Source organism: Pleurodeles waltl, chromosome 5 (genome assembly GCF_031143425.1).
Source record: "Pleurodeles waltl isolate 20211129_DDA chromosome 5, aPleWal1.hap1.20221129, whole genome shotgun sequence".
In the NCBI taxonomy this organism is placed as follows: Eukaryota; Metazoa; Chordata; class Amphibia; order Caudata; family Salamandridae; genus Pleurodeles; species Pleurodeles waltl.
Genome location: NC_090444.1, coordinates 1,414,840,247 through 1,414,866,518, shown reverse-complemented (window position 1 = coordinate 1,414,866,518; position 26,272 = coordinate 1,414,840,247).

The window sequence follows — 26,272 nt, the reverse complement described above, 5'->3', positions numbered from 1 at the left end:
GATCTGACATTGAGCACGTGGAGACTGTGTTAAAACCACATTTTTCATCTCATATGGTTCGAAGAGATTTGTCCAATGTGAAGATTTCGTCAATACCGATTCCGGATGGGATTGTGTGGGATAAAGTAATGTTTGATATATATGGCCCCACTGAATTGATTCAAATACCGTATGTCCTCAAGTTATCAATGAATGATATTGTTATACCAGGCATTGTTTCTGATGATTGGGATGTGAAGACAGTAGATTCTATGCTGACAGATTTGCAATATTATACTGTCTATGACGATGAAGATGCTTACCAATTTAGAGATAATCATGGTGACATGTTTTGCTACAACTATTATGGACACCACTTTATTCATAAAGCTAGTAGCCCTAAGTCCATATTTAATTATGTGCAATGGGAACATTGCTCGACTCCTCCACAAGGGAGTTCGAAAACGTATTATGATAAATTTGCATATTTTTCTGGGCATAATCAACGGGATGCTAAGTCTTACTATTTTAAAGTTACACCGTATTCTAATAAGCTAATGTTATTGACCGATACTAAATTATTGTATTCAAATTTGTTTGTATCTAAACTTTCGGTCGAGGGGTATGAATACTGGTTTAAAACTGTTGACTTGAAAAGTGTTTGGGGTACAAAACATTGGCAGATGCAAGGCAGGGATACATTATTTAGAGCATGTCTTATCCCTGTGCAGATGATTTTCCTCAATGACACAGTACAACAGACTAGCTGTTTGGGCTTGGCGACGATTAGAGAGTTGACTTTACCTAGTATACCTGTCCCTTTCAAATTAAACAACTGGCAGCACTATGTGAATGCTACTTTTAGTGAATTTACAGATTGGGTCCAGAATGGTACGCTTAACACTTCATCGTTACATCTGGGCGGGTGGTTATTATGGCCTGTAGACACTAATCAGTGTCATCAACGTTTTGTCACCTCTTCAGGGGGGTTCAGGACTAGTAGGGCAGACCCTCGTTACATTTCACCAGAACATGCTGATATTATAACTACATACAGCGTGGGGAAGCTTTGTCAACAATGGTTGAAGTCATCCACGCTGGATGCAGTTAAGTCACATCTCAAGTTACTGTCTAATGGTACTGATTTACAAGATTTTTTGTCAAGTCCCAAGGTACCACGGAAGAAAAGGTTTTTATATGAAGTTTATAATGAGATTTGGAAACTTTCACAACAGGAGGCTGCAGCCCGGTTGAGGCAGATTGATCAGGAAAATCTGCTGCAGACTTTGTCTGTTGTTGATAATGGCATGCATACCCTTTCTGACCGTGTTTACACGATTGACAGCATTGTTTCCTCTGCTATTGACATTATTAAATCAGACATGTCTTCTTTATATCATGGGCAGAGTCAGACACGGTCCATCATGCAGCTGGGTTGGACTCTTCAGACCTTGAAGGCGGGTCGCGTTCCATGGCAGCACATTCGTGCCAGAGAGATCTTTATCTCCTTTAATTTAACTCGTCAACAACAGTTGATGTCAAAAAAGGAAGCAACATATGTTATGTTGAATATTGAGAAATTGGAGAAACTGCCTTTTACGGTGGCTGAGATTCCGTCAGCTGAGTGGTTGATTCATGGGGTTATTAATTTGCCTATCTCCACTCTGCAATTTACTTCTTGTTTGAAGCACATTCCGGTGGGTAGATATGAACTATTGGGAGACAGTTACATACACGAGGTGTGGGAGCTTCCCTTTCAATACAGATGTGTTAATGGTTTGAGGGAGGTTTTTCTTAGCGGTAGGGAATGCAAAGCTTCTGTCAGCCATTCCATGGTTTGTAAACAGCTGTCCTTGCACGGAGCGTGTAACGCTTCGATTGGTAACTTAGCTTGTTATTTGAAGGGTGTTCCAGTCCCGGTTATTAAAAACACTTTTCAGGTGCTTTCTAACGGCAGTTACATTGTTCTTAACAGCGAACGCTGCTGTGGCTTGCGTGCCGGAATAGTTTACGTTGTCGTTGTCAACAAGGCCGTTACGTGCTGCGGGAATGTGTTTTCCCCCCACTCAAATTAGGGAGGTAGCAGACATCTGGCCTCATATTGCTACTTCCAAGGTTGATTTCGACAAGTTGAGTCGGCTGAAAGCTTTATTGTTTCAAAAGCATGTGGCCCTTACATCTGCTAGCGAGACCTACGCACTTCAGGTGGCAAGGTCATCGGCGGAGATACAGTCCCTTTTGAATACTAACTTTCCAAGTCACTTTGGTGAACTTGTGGGACGTATATTTAATGCATCCAGCACTGCTGGTATTGCTCATTTTTTCAAAGCCGTTGGTGTTGGTTTCGCTCACACCTTCTCTTCCATATTCGGTTTGATACCTTCGGCTATACACTCTATTTTCGGAAGCATTTTTGGGGGTTTCCCGATTACTTTGGCTTTGTTGGCTGGAGTCTTGCTATTGTTGCTATTTTTTCGCAATGGCTGTCCCGCCACGACGAGATCCTATATTGCTGCTCCCATCAGCGCAGCTGTGTCGTGAACGCATGATGCAGCATTTTGGAGCTACACTCCTGGGCCATTTGGAGTGTGACTGGTCTCTGTCATTCAGACCGGTTTTGGATTGTGTGCAACCCGTGTTTCGGTGCCTTTGGTGCTCGTTTGAACATGCACTGGCTTTCTGTCTCTCACTGCAGCGCCCTCCAGTGGTCGATCCTGATCTGTTGATGTTCCCGATTAGGGCTCATTCCCAGAAGCGTCTGCTTCGTGAGGCGGTTTATGAGATTCCCTTCCTGGAGGAAGATGGTAATGTCTCTTTCATTGGCCCTGCGCGGGTTGCCGCCCTGAATGGTTTTGGGGCTTTGGAACACACCTGCTCCATGGTACTTTGTGGCGTGGATCTTCCGATATTAACATATATCGAAGTGGAGGAGCTCCTACGTTCGATTGCTTCTGTCTGACAATTGGATTTTTTTTTTTCGGCGAAATTGACACTATATTGATTTTGCCTTTATCGTCACATGTTTCCTAACTTTAGGACTTTGTTGTCTTCTTACCTTGTCGAAATATGTTGTTTATATTTGGGGCATGTTTTTATGTTATTGGAACCACTTGCTACTGACAAGGGGAGTGTGTAGTGTGGTTAGTGTTACGTATACTTTGCGCATTAGCTTCAGGCTTTAGGCCTTTGTGCACTTTGCCCTGAATGTATTTTATTCATTTGCTGACAGCTTCGAGCCTCTGTGCACTTTGCTCTAAATGCTTTTTTATTAGGCTTCGTACTGTTATTTTTCAAATAGCTAGTTCTACGGTGTTGTTTTTTATTCATATCACACTGTTTTGCCTACTTCAGCACTGGAGTTCTTCATAACATATTCACTCTGTGCTTCAGTCAAGGATACAGTCTGGTACATTGCCGATAGACGTGGTAGGAGTTTAGATTTGGCATTCCTGCGTAGGGACATTTTGTGATCACGATGACATGTTAGTTATAAAATGACTTCCTTGTCCCAGTACAGAGAAGAGGGAGATTCCGACCAGAGACCCACAGTTAGACACTGACTGCCTTGTTGCAGATGCTGAACCAGATCACAGGCCTTTGCTCAGGTATGAGGGCTTATGTCTCCCCAGTGATCCAGAAAGGCAAGCTAGAAGCTTAACATGCTGTGCCCTAAATAGAACAAGCAGAGGGAGAGTAGAAACTTTTAGGCAATATGATAGCTTTGTTCTTATGTTTTACTCTCCTGGTGACTATTTCAATCCTACTAGGTTGTATTGTTCTGGTTATTGCGGCTCACTCCTTATTATCTAAAATACAGTCGTTTTATTAAAACATTATATAAAACTTATACTGTCTTTTGTCATTTGTATATGAGACCATATTGTAAATGAGAGAGTTGGTTTGGATCTGAGTGACCACGACTTCCCTGAGAAGTTCCAAAGATGTCATGCGCTCGGCTGCCTAATCATTTCTTCCCCCTGGGAGAAATGAGGCACTGCTAGTTAGCCGGAGCAAAAACCGGATTTAGGGTGACAGAGTTCTTTACACGTGGGTCAGACTCAGTCCCCCACACCGTTATCGATCCTGCTGCCTAGAAATCCAGTAGTCTCATTTAGGATAATGAGAGCCCACGCGACAACCCCACCCATACCGCCAGCCAAGCGCCACCCCAATCACACCGCCAGCCAAGCGCCACCCCAATCACACCGCCAGCCAAGCGCCACCCCACCCATACCGCCAGCCAAGCGCCAGCCCACGCACACGGCCAGCCAAGCGCCACCCCACGCACACCGCCATCCAAGCGCCACCCCACGCACACCGCCATCACTTTTGTTGTTTGTTTATAAACAACAAAGAAACCACTAACTAATTATAAAATAAGTACAAAACTAGAAACACAAAAGCTCTAACTAAATACATGACAGTAATGCCAACCGTGAAACTGAACATATGAAAATATAAAACAGGCAGTTTACGCTCACGGTATTTCCCAAAAACATTTCCTTGTGTGGTAACTTCTAAAACAGCCAGAAACACACAGCCCAGGCTTTGAAGGGCATTCGGGGCAGTACATCCGGCTCTCCCTCCGGATTGATCTCCGGGCACATACTCTACATTTCTTTGTGGGGAAGTCTTTTTTGGGAGTGGGAGGAATGTGATCTGGAAAGTGGCGATCTTTCAATCTAGCCACTTCCTCCACCACTTCTACTCTAGGAACTCTTGCCCGTTCCACCATAATAAGGCTCTCTATCACTGACTCCTGAAATTTAACAAATTTCATCCTTGACTCAGGTGAACAAGCCTTGAACACAATAAAAGCATTAAAAGTTGCCAAATGAAATAAATGTAGGGCCAACTTTTTATACCACACGTAAGACTTACGAAGAGCAGTGTAAGGTTCCAACCTCTGATCTACTCTATCAACACCACCCATGTGCCTATTGTAGTCCAACATGCACGCAGGTTTGCGCACTTCCGCAACCTGACCCCAAACAGTCACAGGGGAAGTACTCTCATCATGGATGGTAGATAGCATGTACACATCCCTCCTGGCTGAAAATTTCAGAGCTAGCAGCTCATTATTCCGCAAGGCACTGCAATGTCCCCTCTCAAGTTTTTTACAGACAAGCTCCCTTGGATAGCCTTTCCGGTTAGAACGGATTGTGCCACAAGCAACAGTGTCCACTGTAAACAACTCCTTGAACAACTGCACTCCAGTGTAAAAATTATCTACATACAAATGGCGACCTTTGTTAAACAGTCGTCTACCAAGTTCCCACACAATTTTTTCGCTAACTCCAAAAGTGGCCGTACAACCAGGAGGGTCAATACTGGAATCCTTACCAGTGTAGACCCGGAAATTATACACATATCCTGTACTGCTTTCTGACAGCATATACAATTTAACCCCATACCGTGCCCTCTTACTAGGAATGTACTGCTTAAAAACTAAACGCCCCTTGAAAAGGACCAAAGACTCGTCCACACTTATCTCTTTGCCTGGAACATAGACCTCTGAAAAACGATCTACAAAATGATCAAGGACAGGCCTAATCTTAAAAAGACGGTCACAATCAGGGTGATCTTGTGGCAAGGCTAAAGCATTGTCTACAAAATGCAGCAGACGAAGAAGAAGCAAATAGCGATTACGTGTCATAGTTGCAGGAAATATAGCCGTTGCCATCAAGGGAATAGTAGACCAATAAGAAGCCAGTGACGGCTTCCTGATCAACCCCATCAAAAAAGTCAAACCTAAAAACGTTTTCATCTCTTCCAGATATGTGGGAACCCACTGAGTAGCTCTAGACTGAGGCCTAAGTCTGGCAGCGTTGTCCCTCACATACTGCTCTGCATACAAATTAGTCTGCTCCACAATCTCTTCCAAAAATACATCGTCCATAAACAAGTGAAAGAAATGGACAGGCAAAAAGTTTTCCGTAGTGACTCTACACCCTGGGAGACCAGTAAATGCAGGTAACTGGCTGCTCCATGTTTGGGGCAATCCAGGTGTCAGGTCTTCTAATGGGAAACCCTTAAGCCCCAGGCTGCTGCACTCTTGGCACATCAACGACCTCCTCTACAACAGGCTCTTCATCTGCACTGAGAGTAGCTTCCTCATCAGAAGAATACTCTCGGACAGAAAACTCACTGCCAGAATCTCTCACTTCCTCCTCTGCCTCAGATGCAGAGTCAGTCTCATAATCATGGTCTGAAGACGACTCAAAGAACATGCCAACAACCTGCTGAGCAGTCACTCTGCGGCTAGCCATGATCCTCACTAACAACAAATGGATTGCCAACAACAACTAGCACTAAAATAAGTCATAAACAAAGTGTAGCTTTATCACAAAGAGTTATGTACTAAAAAACTATACCACTCACTTGCCTGAAAAAGCTACTCACCAGCAACTACTCTGCACAGACACAGCAATCACCAATGATATCCCACTAAAAAGAAGAAAAAAATTAGACATATGACAACACAAATATCATTGTGCTCAAATCTAAGGACAATGTCACACACAATACTGCATTTAGTACACCATCTACAAACATGTAATTCACGCATGTCAACAATACTCCTTTGGAGTGAATTGCTTTCACTTACCTAAAAACATGCAACTATGCAAACTGCAGGACAACTACTGCCAAAACCGCAAGGATGCACAGCAAAGGAAGCAAAAGCTTTGAACTAGAACAAAAAGAAGAAATAAACTGTTATAATCACAAATACAAATACTTCGCCAGTTGACAAACACCCCACCACCAAGAACTTAGAAATTGTCCATGTTGCCTAAGTGGCTTCTGCCCCACTAGGAGGGAGATAGGCCTAAAAAAATAGGCTTATCTGCCTCCAAGGTGGGCAGAAATGGCCATCACTAACGTGCCCCCTTTGGGGGGCGACCCTTGTCAAAGGTGCCGCCGCCCACCCCCCACCCCCCCACTCAAAACACACACACACACACACAGGATCCCTGGTGCCTAAGTGGATGGGCGTAAATTTTTTTGGGCTGATCTGCCCCTAAGGAGGACAGAAATGGGCAACAGCTCTGTGCCCACTTTAGGGGGCGACCCTTGCCAAAGGGGGCAAACAGGGGGCACCCCCAGCACTAAACAAAAAAAAGGGCACAAAAAAAAATCCCTGCCGTATTGGTGGTTTCTGCCCTCCTTGGGGGCAGATGGGCCTACAAAAATAGGCCCATCTGCCCCAAGTGGGGCAGAGATGGCCAATACGAAGTTTTGTGTGTTTGGGGGCGATCCTTGCCTAAGGGGTGCCCCCAAACACACAAAACAAACACACACACCTCACAATCCCTGACGCCTTGTGGGTTTCAACTCCCACCCCCCCCCCCCCGGGGGCCAAATCGGCCAAAAACATGGCCTATCTTGCCCCAGGAGGGGCCGAAACATATGAAAAAATTATTGCCCCCTGGGCAGCGACCCTTACCTAAGAGGTCGCTGCCCTAAAACAAAGAAAATAATTTCTTTGGTGTCTAGTGGTTTTCGGCCCCCACCCCTGGGGGCAGATCGGCCAAAAAATTGGCCGATCTGCCCCCGGGGGGCCGAAATAAGAAACAAAATTAGCCCCCAATGGGAGCAACCCTTGCCCAAAGGGTCACTTCCTAAAATGCATGGCCAACATAATTTCCCTGGTGTCTAGTGGATTTAGCGCCCCCCCCCGCCCCCCCGGGGGCACATCGGCCGATCTGCCCCCGGGGGGGCCGAAATACTGAAAAAATTAGCCCCCAATGGGAGCGACCCTTGCCCAAGGGGTCGCTCCCAAAATATATGCAAAAAATTATTTCCCTGGTGTCCAGTAGTTTTTCGGCCCCCCATGGGGGCAGAACGGCTGAAAAATCCGCCAATCTGCCCCTAGGGGGGGCCGAAAAAGGAAAATAATGGCCCCCCAATGGGAGCGACCCTTGCCCAAGGGGTCGCCCCCAAAACTAAGACCAAAAAGGAAATCCCTGGTGCCTAGTGGGGATTCCTGCTCCACGATCGCAGCTGAAAACAGGCACAGAGGAAAGGAAAAACCCTTCCCTTTCCCCCCTTGTCTGTTTTCCCCCCTACAACCCCCAAGAGGGAAGGACTTACCTGTAGGTCCTGTTCCCTCTACGTGCTGGAAGCAAATGGCTTCCAGCGCGGCACTCAGCAATATTTGATGACATCGGCGCGCTGTGAGCGCGCTGACGTCATCGGATTGCAGAGGGGGGGATGGGGGTGGAAGGGGAAGGGATTGCCCTTCCATCCACGACCAGGGGGTGTGGGCAGGGTGCCGGGGGGAGGAGCGCTAGCGCTCCCCCCCGGTTTCCCGGTGCAGGACGAGGTGATCTCGTCCAAGGCACCCGGAAACCGGTGTCTTGGACGAGATCACCTCGTCCAAGGTCACCGTAGCATTTAAGACTGATGAGTCTGCAAGGCGAAGAGTTTTAATATCTATCTATATACATATATCTATAGGCAAGTTTGGAAAAGTATGGAAATTATACAGAAGGATTCTTTACTGCATTTGTTTGAAGTTCAGTTGAGGCAGAACTATTTCTCCTCAGAAAGCCAGTTGCTGGAACAAGGAAAAAATTCAGCTTCTCCAAAAGGGGAAACAAAATCCCTGGTGTGCACAACGTACCAATAAAAAAGGATTAACTACTCAATACTGAAAGAATTATCAATGAAGCCAAGCGCCACAGGAACACTGCTCATTCTCCTCAAAATGACGTTGAAGTGCACGGCTTCCTGAGAGGAACAGCTGGATGGAAGCTACAGCATGACACTAAGGTAGAAACACTAGAGCGCTGACCTCACAAAGATCTGCGGCCACCATCTTGATTGGCATTTAAACCTGAGGTGGCTAGCTCTAGGAACAGCGTCCGCAAGAGCCACTGGGAGTGAGAACGCCGCTGCAACCAATGTGGGTACAGAGAAAAGGGGAATCACTTTTGCCGAGAGAAGAACCTTACAGTGCTGGCAATAGTTTTCCTGACACTTAAGACTGATGCTCACCCTATACCCAGGGCAGATAAGCTAATAGATACACTGGCATCTGACAAGTATCTAAGCACCTTTGACAAGACTGCAGAGTATTGGCAGATCAAATTGTCACAGGATGCAAAGCCCAAGACTGCTTCCTCAACCATTGGAGGGCATTATCAGTTTACTGTTATGCCCTTTGGATTGAAGAATACATCTGCCACTTTTCAGAGGTTGGTGCATACAGTCCTCCAAGTTCTGGAAGCCTTTAGTATATCTAGATGATATAGCTGTCTTCGGCTCCACCTGGAATGATCACCTGGTCCACCTATGGAAGGTTTTGGAGGCTGTTCAAAAAGCAGGCCTTACTATCAAGGCTTCAAAGTGCCAGATAGGACAGGGGAAGGTGGTTTATCTGCGACACCTAGTAGGTGGGGAACAGATTCAGCCACTGCAGTGGAAGATTCAGACTGTTTTAGACTGGACTCCCCCTACTACACAGACCCAGGTCAGAGCCTTTCTAGGTCTCACTTGGTATTACGGGAGGTTCATCAAGAAAGATGGCTCCATTTTTGCCCCTCTTAATGACCTCACATCCAAGAAGATGTCTGAATAGCTATTATGGACAGCCACCTGTCAAAAAGCTTTTGCGGAGCTCAAACAGGCCATGTGTTCTGCACCTGTCTTAAAAAGACCCAAATACTACAAGAAGTTCATAGTTCAGACTGATGCTTCAGGGATAGGAGTTGGGCCAGTTCTCTCACAGCCTAATAAGGGCTAAGCCAACCAGTTGCTTTTATCAGCAGAAGGTTGGCCCCCAGGGAAAAGCATTGGTCAGCATAGAGAGGGAGGCCTTTGCTGTGGTCTGGCCTTGAAGAAGTTGAGACCATACCTCTTTGGTACTCACTTCATTGTTCAGACAGACCACAAACATCTCTTATGTCTTAACCAGATGAAAGGAGTAAACTCAAAATTGTTGAGATGGTCCATTTCCCTACTGGGTATGGACTTTACAGTGGAACATAGACCTGGGAGTACCCACTCCGATGGACTCTCCAGATATTTCCACTTAGACAATGAAGACTCATCTGGGCAAGCCTTATTGTCTCTTGTTTGGGGATGAGGGGGTAGGAAAGTAACCTCCTTCTTGGTGTGGTGTGCTTGACTGTGTCTACTGGGATCCTGCTAATCAGGACCCCAGTAGTTATACTCTCTCTCTTTAAGAAGGTTGTTAAATACTGTTAGCACAGTATTTCATCCACAATTGGCATACTAGTGGCCCCTTATAAGTCCCTCATATATGGTACCTAGGTACCCAGGGCATTGGGGTTGCAGGGTATCCCTATGGGCTGCAGCATATATTTTGTCACCCATAGGGAGCCCATGCAAAGGCTTCTGAAGGACTGCCATTGCAGCCTGTGTGAAAAAGTGCAAGCACGCTTTCACTGCCATTTACACTGCACCAGATAACTTATAAGTCACCCATATAGCAGGCCCTCCAGCCCTGAGGGTAGGGTGCAAAGTACCTGTGTGTGAGGTCACCCCTGCACTAGCAGAGGTGCCCCCATGACCTCCAGGACCATTTTTTCAGACTTCGTGAGTTCGGGGACTTAATTTTACATATATACTGGACATTGGTCACTACCTATGTCCAGCTATATAATGGTAACTCCGAACATAAGTATGTTTGGTATCAAACATGTAGGAATCATAGCCCCAAGGTTTTACAAGCAATGGTTGTATGATCCCATGCACTCTGGAGGATCCTTGGAGGAACCCTAGTACTGCCATTACAGCCTTCTGAAATTTTCCAGGCAGCCTCAGCCGCTGCCATCTCACAGACAGGTTTCTGCCCTCCTGTTGCTTGAGAAGCTCGAGCCCAGAAAGGCAGAAAAAAGGATTTCCCTTGGGAAAGGGGTGTTAGACTCTCTCCCTTTGGAATTAGGTGTTACAGGTTTGGGGTGGGTAGCGTCCCCAAGCCACTGGAAATGCTTTGAAGGGCACATGTGATGCCCTCCTTGCATGATCTAGTCTACACCAGTTCTGGGAGCCCCTGTCCCTGCTCTGGTGCGAAACTGGACAAAGGAAGGGGGAGTGATCACTGCCCTGTCGATCACCACCCCAGGGATGGTGCTCGGAGCTCCTCCAGAGTGTCCCTTGGTTTTGCCATCTTGGATTCAACTTTGGCAGGGAACTCTGGGAGCATCTGAGTGGTCAGTGCCAGCAGGTGATGTCAGAGCCCTCCCCTGATAGGTGCTTACCTGGTTAGCTGACCAATCCCCTTTTCAGGGCTATTTAGCATCTCTCCTTTGGGTGGTTCTTCAGATTTGGATTGCAAGACTCCAGCAGGAATCCTCTGCATCCTCCATTTCAACGTCTCACCGAAGAAACTGCATCTGGACCCTCCAGGAACTCTACAAACTGCAACAAAGAAGCAAGACGCCTTCTGCAACAGTGTATCTTCAGCTCCTGACAGAAACTGCAACTGTTTCCCAGTCTGGCATCCTCTAAGGACAGCCATCTTCAGCCTGCACAAGAAGAGCAAAGGAATCTCCCTTGGGGTGAAGGAGTCACTCCCCTGCTTCAGCAGGCATCTACTACAATGATGACCAGCAGCATAGATTATCTTTCCTGCTGAGCTGCGTGGATCCAACATCATGGGTGGTGGACTGATGTGGTCCTGACATCCCATTGTCCAACTTTGGTGGAGGTAAGAGCTTGCCTCCCCACACAAGACAGTTGCCCAGTCTACTGTGTATTTTGCTGTTGCTAAGGCTTGTTGGCATCCTTCAACAAAGTTCTTCATGCATCTTGTCGCTCCGGCCCCCAGCACTCTATCCTGCGATGCACAGCTTCCTGAGTGGTTTCCGGAGGCATGGGAGCCTTTGTCGTTGTGCTGCGTGGGCCTCTTTTGCACCTCTTTTGCACCTTCCTTGTCCTCATGCTGTGGGACTCCTGTGCTTGCTGCCTGGCCTTCTGTGGGCTCTCTGAGTTGCTGAGAGCCCCCTTCGACTCCCCCCTCCTGGGCAGAGTCCACCTGGTCCTTCCTGTTCCCAGGAAACACCATTTTCAACGAAACACGAGCTTTGCGTGTGCCAAGGCTTGTTGGCAGACTCCAGCGATGCAAACCAGACTGTAACCCTCCATCTCACGTTGGACATCACTTGCACCAACCAGGAACCCAACTCCGTCTTCTTGGGTGAAGTACTGACTGTTCTTCTTCACCGGTGGTTCTTCTTTTGCACCTTCATCTGGGTCAGCAGGAGCTCCTGTTTTCCCTGGACTCTTCTGTGATTCTTGGACATAGTGCCCTTCTGCCACAGGTCCTCAGTTCCAAGAATCCACTCTTGGTGTCTTGCAGTCTCTTCTGGCTCATGCATAATCCTTCTATTTGTTTCTCTGTGTGCTCTGGGAAAGTTACTGTGTTTCACTCCTACTTTCCTGGGCTCTGGGTGGGGTTGGTGTCTAATACTCCCAGCGACCCTCTACACACTACACTTGCCTCGGTGGGAGACAGACTTTCGCATTCCACTTTCTTAGTATATGGTTTCTGTTTCCCTAGGCCCATTTATAAATATTGTGATTTTCACTAATTGCACTCTTTTCGAACTGTTTTTATGCCTATTTCTGCATACTAATATATATAATTGATTTAGGACTTATCTTTTAAGGGAATATAGTCTCTATGGTATTTTTGGAATTTGTGTCACCAAAATAAAGTAACTTTATTTTTGTAACACTAGTTTTTTCTGTAAGGTGTGTGAGTACTGTGTGACTACAGTTTTATTGCATGAGCTTTGCATGTCTCCTAGATAACCCATGGCTGTTCATCCACAGCTACCTCTAGAGAGCCTTGCTTTCAGACACTGCCTACATTTCACTAATAAGGGATAACTGGACCTGGTATAAGGTGTAAGTACCATAGGTACCCACTACAAACCATGCTAGCCTCCTACACCATTGATGAAGTTAGGGGGGAAAGTCTTGCTGTTTTACTGCAAGTAATGTAATTTCGGCATAGCATACAGGAATATATCAAGCGTAGTCGATCCTGTCATGCGAAAAACACCAATGGGACACTGGGTGTCCTGGCCAGACGTGCTGGACGGGGGCGGGAGGGGTAGGGAAGAGGTCAGTGGTGGATAGGAAAAGCTTTTTAGGGACACTGGGGCGGGAAGAGGGAGAAGGACTGAGAGTGGAGGAAGAGGAAGAGGGAGTAGTTGTAGGAGGTGTCTGCTGATTTTGTGTGCAGGTGCATGGGCTGGATGCTGTTGTGAGATGGATGGCTGTTGGGTGTCTGAGTGCCTGTGTTTGTGTACTTTGGGGGAGGAGGGGCAGACAGTGGGAGAGGACACAGGACATGTGCATGGCTGTTGTGGAGGTGTCTGCCAGTGAGGTGTGTGTTCTGCTAGGTGTGGTGGTAATGCTGGTAGTGGATGAGAATGTAGTGCATGCAGGTGTGAGTGTAGACGGAACTGGGAGGAAGATGGAGGAGGGGGAGACAGTGGAAATTGTGGATGTTGGTATGTCAGCATCTAGATGGTGTTGGTGTGAGTGCCTGTGAGTTGATGTGTGGTGCTTGTTTGCCTGTGCCACTCTTGTGTGTTGTCTTGGATGCATGCTCGTCTGCCTGTGTGCTTGGGATAGGTTGGGGTTGAGGAGAGTGGGTTTGGGAAGAGGAAGTTGGAGGGTGGAAACAGGGACAATGGCTGCCATCAGAGAGGAGGACAGAGCCTGGATTCTTCTCTTTTGGGCCGCCAAGCCAGTGTGAATGCCCTCAAGGAATGCATTAGTCTGTTGCATCTGGGCTGCCAGCCCCTGGATGGCATTCACAATGGTTGACTGCCCTACAGAGATGGATCTCAGGAGGTTAATAGCCTCCTCGCTCAGGGCAGCAGGGCTAACTGGGGCAGGGCCTGAGGTGCCTGGGGCAAAGGAGATGCCCACCCTCCTGGATCAGGGGCTGCTTGGAGGGTGGTGCTGGTACGGGGGTGTCGGCTGTACCTGTAGCTGGGGTGGTCACAAAGGTGTCCGCCACAACCAGAGAGCTTCCATCGGGGGAAGTATCTGTGTCTGAACTGTCCCCTCCAGTCTCCGCCATGGTGCTCCCTTCACCCTCCGTTCCACTAGTGCCCCCAGCATCGGTGGACCCGCCTCCTGTGCCCTGTGGGATGCAGCTCCTGTCGGTCCCTCTGCTCCTTCGTCAGATGATGCTAATGCACATAAGGACAGGATGACAAAACAAGAAAGGGGGGGAAGAGACAAAGGATACACTTTGTCATTGGCTGCACCAACACCACCGTTGGCGTACACAGCACACTAACACACAGGACACAGGCCTACGTACTATGCATTGCACTACTAGTGATATTGCTAGCTACAAAGGCATGGGAGGGGCACACACCGGCAAATCCAGCACACGTGGGACCCGCAAAGCCTTGACCAGTAGTAGATGCCTATGAGCTAGGTAGCAGGATTATCCTTTCTGGACCCTTGCCACCAAGGGACCTATGCTGCAATGTCAGGCCTGGCCTAGGGGCACCCATTGACACACATCCCCCACCCGGATACCAAACTACCATGCGTACATTGTAACGATGGGCACTGTACTCACCCCCTTGTGGCTGCTGTGATGCCCTCAAGTGCCCATCCAGCTCAGGATAGCCCACCGCCAGTATGCAGGCCACCTGGGGGTCAGGATTTGAAGGGCACCCCTTCCTTGTTGGGAGGCCATCCCCAACGGGGCCTCCGCAGTCTTCCATGCCCAATGTCTGAGGTCCTCCCACCGTTTCTGACAGTGGGTGCTCCGTCTGCCATAGACCCCCAGGGTCCACATGTCCTTGGCGATGGCACACCATATACCCTTCTTTTGATGGGCAATGACCTGCAGAGGAAATACACACAGGAAAATAGTATTAGTCAGACAGTCCTGCCTGTTACACTTATGGCCCACTATACCCCTTCACATCACCATTTACACACACATGGCCCAGCACATAACCTGTATGCCGCCCAGGGGACATCCACCCACCCCACCTTACATGATGCCTTCACACCCGACTCCATTTATGTCACATGAATTATGCCAACAGTGTACTCACCTGTTGGTCTGGAGGCCCATACAGCAGTCCGTACTGGGGTAGGACCCCATCCACCAGTCTCTCCAACTCCACCGAAGTGAAAGCAGGGGCCCTTTCCCCAGTCACACGGGCCCTGGTAGGTTTCAGACACAGGTCAAAGTAGCACATGCAGTGTAGGTCCTCTCCTGTTAAAGGTCAGGTAGCAAGTGAGGAATATGATAGAACATGGCGGTCACATCCACTGCGGTGCATACCGTCACCGCCGGCGTACATCACCATTGGCCACTGTAACCCATAGGGCCCAATGTTAACCCATCAGGAGTTGCACAGTGGTTCCCGACCACCTTCCGCAATGGCACACAAGTCAGCAGAATTACCTCACTTCCACCTGTCCCTCCACACAGGACAGGTGGACGTCATTTCAGAGGAGAGGAGGGGGGAGGCCCTGGATAATTACTGCATCACTGTTTACATTTGGACATATAGGACAATTTTCAGTGACCCATTACAATTTGACAGCATGCAATGTACTGTTGTTCCCCCATTGTTCAGTTTGTGACCAGCTCCTCACTCTTTTGTCCCTTAGATTGCTATTACTGTGGATAAATAGGAGATGGAGACATACCCCTGTGTACAGACCCCTGGTGGACTTTGCAACAATGGAGGACAGGCGCATCATCCTCAGCTATAGACCTGACAGGGCCACTATCACAGAGCTGTGTGCCCAATTGGAGCCTAACCTGATATCTGCTATCCGTCACCCCACTGGGATCCCCCTCTTGTGCAAGTTCTATTAGTGCTCCATTTCCTGGAAACTGGTTCTTTCCAAGTGACACTGGGTTTGGCAGTAGGAATGTCACAGCCAATGTTCTCAGTTGTGCTGACCAAAGTGTTATCTGCCCTGATTAAACACATGTACAGCTACACTGTATTTCCCCAGGTGGAAGATTTGTCCACAGTGAAAGCTAACTTCTATGCAATGGGACATTTCCCCAACATAATTGGTGTGATTGATGGAACACATATTGCATTTGTCCCCCCCTGTCAAAATGAACAGGTGTACAGAAATCGTAAGAGTTTTCACTCAGTGAATGTACAGATGGTGTGCTTGGCGGACCAGTACATCTCCCATGTCAGTGCTAAGTATCCTGGGTAGGTGCATGATGCCTTTGACCTGAGGAATAGCAGCATCCAAAATGTGATGGGCCAATTACAGAGGCAGAGAGTGTGGCTAATAGGTGAGCCCTGGTTCACACCCAGTAGATGTTGGTGTATGGGTATGGTGTGGGCCATATGGGATAGTGTGTGGCTAAGCATTGTCCCTCAATATTTGCAGGTGACTCTGGTTACCCCAACCTATCAAGGCTACTGACCCCTGTGAGGAATGCCAGGACAAGGGCAGAAGAACTTTATAATGAGGCAGATGGGTGAACCAGAAGGATCATAGAAAGAACCTTTGCCCTCCTGGAGGGGGATGGGTGCTGGTGGCCTGCGAGTGCTGTGGCGGGGCTTCCTTTCCACTAGCAGCAGCAGAGGTGGAAGGCAGTTCAGATGTCTGGCTAGTGGCAGGGGCCCACTGTTGTGAGACTGCCTCTCTCATAATATTGGCCATGTCTGCCAGCACCTGTTGTGAGACTGCCTCTCTCATAATATTGGCCATGTCTGCCAGCACCCCTGCTATGGAGACCAGGGTGGTGTTGATGGCCTGCAAGTCCTCCCTGATCCCCTGGTACTGTCCCTCCTGCAGCCGCTTGTTCTCCTGCACATTGTCCAGGATCTGGCCGATCGTGTCCTGGGAATGTTGGTGTGCTCCCAGGATCTCAGCAAGTGCCTCCTGGAGAGTCAGTTCCCTGGGCCTGTCCTCCCCCTGGCGCATCGCACTCCTCCTAGTTTCTCTGTTGTCCTGTGCCTCTGTCCCCTGAACTGTGTGCCCACTGCCACTGACCCCCGATCCCTGATTGTCATGGGTTTGAGGTGTGCCCTGGGGTCACTGTAGAGGTGGACACACTGCTGATTGACGTGTCCTGGAGAGAGAGGTGTCGGTACACGATGGGTGGGTGCTCTGGTGGGGTTTCCAGATGGGAGAGGCTCTGTCGTTGTCTGTGACTGGGCTTGGGTAACCAACTGTCCAGAGGTCCCTGATGGGCCAGGTTGGTCATCCAAATCCAGGTGACAAGAGTTGCTGTCATCACTGTGGGCCTCTTCAGTTGGGGGGCAGGATATTGCTGGCACCTCCTCTCAGGTGACATTGGCTGGGATACCTGTGGGGATGTAAATGATGGTATTGTTTCTGTGTCTGACATATTGTGCACCTGTGGCTTGCCCTCTTTGGTTGGATTTGCCCTGGCAGCTTTCACTGGTGTAAGAAGGTATGTGGTGGCCTTGCTGATTCTCTCTAGTGTTTATGCTTTAGTGATAGGTGTCCATGCAGGTCTGTGAGTGGTATCCATGCATTGGTATGGCCTGCAGGGCTTGGCATTGGGATGAGTGAGATGTGATGGCGGGGTGTGTGGGAAGTGGTGGAGTGATGGGAGTGAGGGTAAGGGTGGAGGTATGTGTTGGCATGCAGGTAGGGGGGTAGTGGTAGTATAGATTTGACTTACCAGAGTCCAGTCCTCCCCCTACTCCGGCCAGGCCCTCAGGATGCATGATTGCCAACACTTGCTCCTCCCATGTTGTTAGTTGTGGGGGGAAGAGGTTGGGGTCCACCGCCAGTCCTCTGTACAGCGAGTTGGTGTCTTGCTGCAATGGAACGTACCTTACCCCGTAGGTCGTTCCACCTTCTCCTGATGTCATCCCTGGAATTTGGGTTCTGTCCCACGGCGTTGACCCTGTCCACGATTCTCCGCCATAGCTCCATATTGCTAGCTGTAGATATCTGCTGCACCTGTGCTCCAAATAGCTGTGGCTCTACCCTGATGATTTCCTCCACCATGACCCTTAGCTCCTCCTCTGAGAATCTGGGGTGTCTTTGTGGTGTCATGGGTGTTGTGTGAGTTGTGTAGGTGAAGGTGTGTATGATGATGTGTGATGTTGGGTGGGTGGGTGCTGTATAGGTGTAAGTAGTGTGTGGCTCTGGTTTTGTCTGTGGTCGTGGTTTCTGTCTTGTGCCAATGGTTTGTAGTCGTATAGGGTTGTGGGTAATGTGAGTGTTTGTTTTATAGTGTTGTGGGTGTGGTGTGTGTATGAGTGTCGGGTGTGTGTTGTTTGAATTGCCCAAAGTGGAGGTGTTTAGTTTGTGTGTGTGTATTTTGAGTGCGGCGGTATGTACCACCAATGGTTTACTGCCATTGAATGTCCGCCATGGTGATTCGGGGGGTCATAATGTGATGGGCGTTGTTCTGTTGGCGTAACGGTGTGGGTTTGGATATCGCCAGTTTATCACTGACCTTTGGTGTGGCGGATTTGTGTCTGTGGCTGAAGACTGACGGATTGGTGCATGTGTGTCATAATATGGTGAACAGATATCCGCGGCGGCAGTATGTTGGCGGCAGTCAGCGTGGCGATAAGTGGGATTTACTGCCAATGTCATAATGAGGGCCATAATGTCCTGGCTGAATGATTGCATAAGTAAGCTACCCTTTTGGACGGCTTGTTTTTTATGGATCTCCAGTCAGAAGTCCAAATAGGAACCGTTTAAGGTAATCAGGTGCTGTAATGAATCTTTATCAAAGTCTGATGGATGATATTGCCATGGTGATGAATGCAAGTGTGTTTTAATCATTGTTCTTATGTGCAATGATGTTTGATCAATGATCGTGTTCATGTCTATTGCCTTAACCTTTAAAACTGATAATTCCCTTTTCAAACTCTTGTTTTCTCTTACAAAGTCCTGCAGCATGACACTAACAGGTTGGGCCAATAATTGTTCTTGGTTATCTCTGAATATTTGGAGGCTGTCACTGAATTTGGAGTCCAATTTTCTTCTAATATGCTTCTTGGTTGATTTGTCTATTCCCTGTATTCCTCTGCAAGTCAGGAGGGTTTCAAGCCTTTCAGTAAGAGTTTTCACACATATTACCTCTTTGTTAGGAATAATCACAGTTCTTATGTTTTGAAATAGCTCATCATAGGCTTCATCTTGTATATTTTTGTAGTGATCATCCATTTGACTGCTAGATGCATGATCTTCCTCCTTTGGTTTAACCCTTGTGTAGTTCCTATAATAAGATGCATGGTAATGGGATTCTGCAGCTACTATGTCCCTACTACAAACTGCTAAGATCTTTGAATCACAATGATTGCACACTCTTGAAGCCTTTGGTTAACTGTAAGCTCCGTGGCCTTGATTAATTTCACACGCATTGATGTTCCCTTGTAGCATTTTATCTTTACAGAAAAGATGCATTCTTCAGCATACACGTTTTACTTTAATGATCTTCTATTTAAGCGTCCATTTATGCCCTCACTCATTCCAGCATCATTACTGATACTTGCTTCAGCTTTTGGCGTAATAGTATGTAAATCTGTTTCAATAATAAACAGGATCCTGCACTTTCTGTGGTAAAGTACTTCGGAAACCATGTTGCTGGAAAAAGAAACTAATTTAAAAAATGTATACATTTTACTTGGTGTACCTAATAATCATAATTACTCTTGTAAGTATTATCAATTTATATAATCACATTTACTGTAATTGTAATTTTTAATAATAAAAATCACAGTAATAAAAAATTATGAAAACATTTCCATTTACAACAAGGGCCTGACATCTCACAAAACAATAGTGTTACTAAAGCCATGTCAAAATAAGACACGCATTGACAAGACCAAAAAATTGACAACCAATGTCGGATCAGTTGGCTTTGCCAGTGTTTGTTTATTTTCATGTTTTCAATACTCTTGTTAAAAATGGTTACACTGATTTTCCATTATGATTTCTTTGGAAATACTAGCATGCATCGACACAATTTACTAATTGATGCTTTAACGAAATAGTACCCAAAATTACACAGTAACTCAGCAAGACATTTTTCCTACTTGCACTTTTTTTCAGAGCATTTTATTTTTAAAGGAAAGAATCCTCAGTCTTGCTTACAAGCTTGTGCAAACATTTGCATTTAATCAGAGAGCATTCTGGGAGCGCTATAAGTAGCCTCATATTGTTAAACTCTTCAACAAGATGTGTACACCTTTGTTTTCTTTTTTACCACTGTCAGTAGTGCAGTGTGACCTTACAATCTTTATTTAGAGTGCTCACCCTAATAATAAAGGTTTTGCATGAATGAAGTACAAATACGAGTTCAGACAGCATTAGCATATGGAAACAAATATTACTTCAGCTGCAGACAGTTCCCTCCCCTGTTAACTGGCAGCCAAATGGTTTGTGCTGCAGGGGTTAGGCCTACTTGTCGCAAGGACAAAATAAACATGTTGTCCTGGACTCCAATCAATATGTCCTGGGTGTCGGGCTATAAGAAATCCACACCCTTGGTGTGAGTCCTGGTCCAGCAACAGCCACAATCCCTTGCAGGGTGTACCATAAAAAAAAAAACCACCAAATTAATCTGTGCTTAACCCTGGGTATCTTGCCACAAAAGGAGTTAGGCTTAACTTAAAGGCAATGTTTTAAGTATTTACACAGCACACAAGCAGAAGTAAATTGAAAACACAACACAATGCAAAAGCCAAAATAATTTAGAAACATAGAGTACATTTTAATAAACTAGTTGACATTAAAATGACAAGAATGCAATCAGTAGAACCGTGTTCGGAATTTTAAAAGTTTTGGCTTCAAAATAGCACCTAAAATAGTAGGGTGCCAATGGCGGATATCAGATTGTGCTAGACTGGGGCAAAGTCAGAAATTCTTATAAAAAAAAGTGGAATGTGCCCCGTCAGGGCTTACCTTCAGACTTTGTAAATTTTTGAAGAAAAAGTATCTGAGAAGGTAGAAGTTCTATGGGGCAAGGCTGCAGGCATGCCTGAGGAGTCAGCGTCGTTATCGGATAGCCGTGGAGCAGACCGCTGTGAAGATTTTAAACTTTGGACTTAGTCAACTAAATGGAAGTCGAAAATCTCCAGCAGGACGAAGCAGAACGTTGTAGCCAAAAACAGTTCCACAAGATCGGATACCCATTTGGCGATGGACCGCTGAAACTGATTTGCTGATGAGGAGAAGAATGTAGTGGGAGAACCCGCAAAGTAAATCTCACCAGCAATGCACTTCGGGCGGATAGGCGAGCAGGTTGGCCCAGTCTCCTCCTGGTTCCCACAACACTTTTTGGCCAAACTTTAAGTCCTCAGTTTTTGAATTTGGCCACCTGGGCACATTTAGTTCCACAACCAAGGTTCCAGGACTGGATGAAGACCTCTTGGGAGTTCTTGACTCACTCAGGCTTGGAACAGGCCAGCTAACTAGCCCCTAGAGTCACTTTTGGGAGTCATGGTCGCAGGTGACGATGCATGGCCCAACAGCAGGGCTGGCCTCTGATGGTTCATGAAGGGCTCCAGGCAGCAATCGGTCTTTTCAGGTACAGCAGTGGTCTGGTAGAGTGCACAGTAGGTCACAGCAGCAGGCATTCCTTAGAGTCCTTTCAGAGGTCTAGTAGTGAACAGAAGAGTGGGTCTGAGAGACCTATTTTTTATACCCTGGTCCCCTGCTCCTACAAGGTGGGAAGAAGTTTCTGGAAAGGTGCTTTGAAATCCTGGGAGTTTCCTGCCTTAACCGCCTTGGCTCCATGCAGGCTGTACTGACAATACAGGGTTGTTAAGCCTATTGTGAAGAGACAAGACACAGCCTACTCAGGTGCAAGTGGGGCTATGCTTCTCTCTGAGCGCAAGTAGATGGGCCATTCAGGCTCTGCTGATCCAACTATTGTGTGATTGTCTGGGAGGCATTCATAAAGTCCTAACTGTGCACTACACCCAGTCATGTGATCTAAGACATGCAAAAAGAACAGATAATGGATGGAGTGCTGAATAAATGAAACATTCACCCCCAGTCACAGTTCTGGGTTTAATCCATTGTTATTTTGCTTGCCATGCCATGCCAGTTTTGACTCAGCCATATGCAAATCAGTCTTGATGCTGCAGGCACAAAGGGCGGGAAAATGCCAATGTTCTAAAAGTTTTTTGCAAAAGGAAAGGGGTCTGGCCCATACGACAGTGAGGCTAGACCAATATGTATAAAACAAGAGAATATGCAACGCTGACTCATCAATTTTGCTCTTATTCAGTGGAGAAGTGCAACTTAATTAACGCTTCCACAGTTTAACTAAACAGTGTCATCTGAATTTGATCCAATAACGATGGCAAACAAAAAAAAACAGAATGAGCAATGTTTCTGACAAAAAAATCTAACAAATAATTGGCAATACAAAAAACATTTCAATCATATATATACAATAGCACACATTGATGAAAATTGGTATCCAAGTTCTGAACAAATTATCAATAAAGAACAGAGCTTGAATAGTTCTAAACTCATTCACAGCTCCTAACTCAAGAGCCTAGCCCAAAGGCCAAACATTCTGAGTCATACGTGTGGCAAACTACAGCGGTAATGTGTGTTCCAAAGCATAAATTCTAATTCTCCCTGTTTGCCCAACAAGCTTCACTTGGGCTCTCTGGGTGCTCTTAAAACTTATGGGTTCTCCTCAGGACTCAGAACTAATGGTTACAAGAAAAAAAAATAACAATATGCACAAATTACTGAAAATTGTGCACTGTCTCTTACCTCCTATCTGCTGACTAAACCAATCTACAATTTATCTCAAGTCTCTGGAAAAACTAGAACGCTAGCCAGTTCTGCACAAAATCCTGTCCCAGTAAGAGAGGAGCCTTTCTTCTTTGTAATGTGTTCTGCAGTACATCACCCGTCACTTTTCTGGAAAGAGAACCACAAATTAAATGTTTGATGTGCTCCAACATTTCTCAGCTCAACAGAGGCACCAACTGCCAATCACAAATATGACTACTAAACTAGGCCCTGACACTGTCGAGCAATACAGCGGGATGGATTGCTACAACTTAAACTGTTAGGTCATAGAAAGATACAATGTTTCGAAACCTCAGTGCTTTGACGGCTGTGCCAAAATACTTGTGAAAGCTCTTTGGAGTGCCGTTGGTCTGACAGTGAGGTCCCTTGTTTAAACACATATTGCAATAAGAAGATGTTTAATTTCGTCCTCATTTGGGGTCAAGTGCAATGGCATTTATGTTTGCAATTAGACTTGTATGTGTTTGACAAACAACAGTTTCAGCAAGGGTCCGCTTTGGGGGTTCCATTTTTAACTGTAGCAAAATTGTGGGTTTCTTTGATGTTTCACATCAACCATTCGTGGTTCTCTTTCTAGAACAGTAGCATAGAGTGAGGTAGAGTCTCTTACAGTGGAGTAGAGTTGTAGAGTGGCATAACGTATTGCCAAGTAAAGTATAATAGTCTACTAGTGTGTTGTATAGTAGAGTGGCATGGAGTGGAGTGTAGTGGCATAGCGTAGGTAGTAAACTGTTATAAATTGGAGGGCGGTCTCATATAGTAGAGGCGTGCTGTCAGAGTATAGAAAAGTGTCTAGTATTGCATGGAGTTTAGTGGAGTGTTGTAGAGTGGAGTTAAAATAGACTGGAGGAGAGTACAGTAAAGTGGCAAACAGTGTAGAGTAATTCAGAAACTACATATGAAGTCTAGTTTAGTTTTTGGGCTTCCTTACTACTGTTACTAGGATTGTGCTACACATGAAGCCAAAAATAAATGAAAGCCAATCGTTATATAAATGGAGATTATTATTGTTTTCCTAGTGGTCAATTATCATGTCCTACGTATAGTAGTTTGTGTAGCTCACTGCTAGGTAATTTTTCCAATTTGTTGCACAGGAGTGCCTAAGGAAGATGGTTTTCGTTTGGCTTGTTGGGTACAATTTATTTTTTGTGAGTCAGAGATCAAACAACAAAAACTTCGGTAGATTCAACGTGTATTTTATTTTTTATGTATTTGCTTAATGGTTTCCATTAGCATATGAGCATAAATGGCTCTTTCAATTGTTCATGTAGTAATCTGATACTTTACTCATGCAGCCTGTTTTATCTTTTGGGCTTCCTTCCTTCTTTTAGTAGAATTGTGCTCCATAGTTAGCACTAAGTTTTTGTTCCTTTTACTTTCTTAACCACGTCATAACATCAGTTGTGATAATCCCGGCCCCCTAATAAACCTCTGTTAAAAAAACAAATTGTTGCCCAGAGATTTTCATTTTTGATATGTGTTTTTAGATCATTCGAGATTTAATTTAGCCTGGGTAGACATTGCTGATGCGGGACAAATTTTTCTGGACAACATTTTTAAAATTGGTGGATGTGTTGCAGTGATGGTGTAATATTTCAGGAACCATGAGACCTATAAACTTCATTTTAGTGTCAAAACATATGTTTTGGGGGTCAAGTCATCTTATGGAGACAGAAAGTAACTCCTCAGAGCAACCCTTTATTAGTCAACCAATGTGTGTCATATACACATAGTCACTTTAATGTTTTTGCAATTAAAATGGAGTTGACATGGGAGAAATATTTTAAATATTTTTGTTAGGCACTTTGTTGAATCCTAGTGTTGTCAAGGGCCTTATTGGAAGGCTTATCTCAATAAATGCACTTTATTCAAGGCACCATTGCTAGAACAAAGTAAGGTTATCGATGCTGTCTTACTTGTTTTTCTCGCTAATGTATGCACGTTGATGAACTTCGCTGGTTGGTTTTATTGATTTTGTGACTGTTTTTTTCTTTTTACTCTGCCAAATAAAAAGGAATAAAAAAGGAAAGTAACTCCTCAGAGCAACCCTTTCAAAAATTTTCAAAATGGGGTCTATAATATAGGAAGAAGAGACACATATGGAATTGAAACGAATAATAATGGTTTTATATCCTTTTATGTATACACCAAACAATGCTTATGATCTGAATATGCAAAAATGTTTTAGCACTGCTATTATAGACACATTTTCATAGTTCACTTAATTTGTTTCGGCAATCGCTTGTGGTACATTTGGAGAATGCTGAACATTTGAGAAGAGCATATCGACAAGGACACCTTTTTGTAGCACAGGCTTTGCAAGTACATGTACGTGTAAGTTCTCTGGGTAGAGGCGCTTAGAAATTTCGTAGGATTTAGCACCCCATCAATATCTTCCCAACTAAATTCATACAAATCTTTTTTCTACATATGCATGATCCAAAACATTTACACATCTTCTGATCAAGTAGAATTCTCCTATAATGTGTCAATGTACGGAATATGACATTGGAAGTTCACTTAGCGGGGCTGATCTCTTTAACTCACTGTAACGAAAATCATCTAATGTGTGACAATCCGAACTCGTTTTCCACATGCTCGCAAGGTATTTTTTCTACATCTTTAAAGTCACATTTTTTTTGGGTCTCAGCATATCCTTTTAGAAACGTTACAGGTTCAGCAGTTAAAGCTCCAGGCTTTGATCCAATTTTGCTCATTGTGTCATCACCTGTAAGAATATGTGCCTTAATAAGTACACTGGGTATATCTGGGGCAAGTTTCTTGTACAGAATCTGAAGCAGGATTAAGGGCCATATGTACGAAAGCTTTTCCCCATAGACACAGAATGGGTAAAATCCTTTGGTACATCTGGCCCTAAGTGTCTTTCCTCGCCTGTTCCATAATGTACCCATAACTCTGACAATCTTTGACTTATGAACATTGCAAAAAATCGAAGTAGCACAATAATATCTATGCCTTTTGACAGTACGACTCGATTAGAACCATTTCAAACAGATCACTCAACATGTGGCACAACACGAAGTTCAGCTTCCTCCAATTTGCTGTTAGGTTCTTGAACAATATGGCCCATACCTTTTGAATATCTATTTCTGCAGGCACCAGCTCCTCATTGACAATCATTGCACTTGCAATAATTGGAAATTCAGTGTTCACTGAAGCTTCAGCAATGTTTTGGTGAGTTAACATCTCCAAGTTCATCTTGTTTGATGTTGATGACCAGAATTTATCAATTATTGGTGCTGAATTTATGATGAAGGCAAGGCCAGTTGTCCTACGTGTTGACATTTGTTTCTATCTCACATCCTTTGATAGATAGTTCAAGATAACTGTCAAAGACAATGTGCAGTTCTTGCAAGGTGCACACTGACTTTGATATCTGAAATCGCAATTGTGACTTATAGTCCACCATGTCCACAATGAGGACAACTTTTAGAACTGAAATTCTTCAGGTGGAAGGTTTCTTTCGAGCTCTTGTATGAGTTTGTACTTCACTGGTTTAGTTGCT